Here is a 1616-nt window from a genome sequence, read left to right on the forward strand (position 1 = left end):
GCCTTATTTATGCACTTTGCCAACTTTTTGGAGTGGAAGCTGAAGATAATGAAGAATGGTTTACCCTATGAAGCCCATTAATAAAGCTAATTTAAAGACATATGAATCCCATGAAAAATGGAGAACTGGGAGCAGGAGTCAAGAACCTTCTACTAGTAGAGATATCCCCTCTACTAGTTATGACCTTCCTTTTTCTAGTTCCCCTACCGTGAATAATTTAATGAATGAGTTGACCTTGCAGCGAAAGAGTATAGAACTAATAAATGAAAGAATTGGGGGTTTAAAATGTAGATATGATTATGATAGTGAGTACCTACAGAAACATTTAGAATTTGAGATAGCTTACTACGAAGCTCAGGCCTGACACTACAGAGGTAAGCCTGATGTTACTTTTCCTGATTGCCCCCGTTATACTCAGCATCAGCCCAATCCACCTGCTGACCAAGGAGACGAAGATATAATTTGGGACTTTGACATATGATAGTAGTTAATGTACTTTTACTTTTATTTTTGTAATTTTTGTAATAAAGATAGATGTTTGTGTGTTTGTACTTTCATTTTTATTTTGATGTTGCAAGGTAGTTGAAATTTGTTAAATTGTAATGTGATGTGATTTTTATTTTGCATTTTAATTGTAATTTTTTTTTAGTACTGTGGATGTGTTAGTAAAATATTGTGTTTGTATAATGTTTAGTTTTGTACTTATTTCAAAATTTCATTACCGAGCAAATTCTCTAATGATTTATATGTATAGAAAACTCCTAATGTTACAGACCAGGTGAAGTAGAAATTTTGAGAAAGACTATAAAAATTTCAGAATGATGAAGATGCTTAAAATACTGAGGTATGATTTATATTTAGAATTTTTCTTTCCACCTATATCATTCCATATTTAAAAAATTTAAGTTTGGGGGAGGGAAGAAAAGATTAACTATTAGATGTTTTCAATTTAAATATTTTCAAAAAATATTAATATGATTTTATGTAATGAATTTAATTCGGATAACAATATTCTTTTAGATATTTAAATATTTTGGTAGATTTAAAGGAATACTTTTGTAATGAAAATTTATTTTGTATATTAGGATATTTAGTATAAGAAAATAAGACTATAGTTAACTATTTAAAGTAAAGGAAACTATATTTTGAAGTGTTAAGATTTGAGAAGAAAAGGCTGGGGCTCAATGATGTAAAAGCTATGAAATATTTATAAGGTAAAGGAATGTTTTGAGTTCCAAATTTAGGGAAAGAAAGGTGATGTTCAAAATCATTAAAGGCTTTCCAGATATAGTAATCCTCACTTGAAAAAGGAAAAAGAAAGGATTGACAACAATCTTTGAAAAGAAAAGAAAAATATATAGGATTGAAAGCAATCCAAATGAAAGAGAGAAAAGGAAAGAAAGAAAAAATAATAAAAGTGAGGAGAAGCTTGAGGAGATGTCTGATAAAAAATTGGCTTCACTGGACCTACCTAAAGGGAAAACCTAAATACATTCCTGAACTTGTATTTATGGATTAGCATCTTTTACTAGTAGTGTTCTCATGAAGTTCCTATCATTTGAATATTCTAAGTGACTTGATATTACAACATATAGTCATTCTTGAAATGAATAGAA

This window comes from Phalaenopsis equestris, unplaced genomic scaffold (genome assembly GCF_001263595.1).
Source record: "Phalaenopsis equestris unplaced genomic scaffold, ASM126359v1 Scaffold220753, whole genome shotgun sequence".
Lineage (NCBI taxonomy): Eukaryota > Viridiplantae > Streptophyta > Magnoliopsida > Asparagales > Orchidaceae > Phalaenopsis > Phalaenopsis equestris.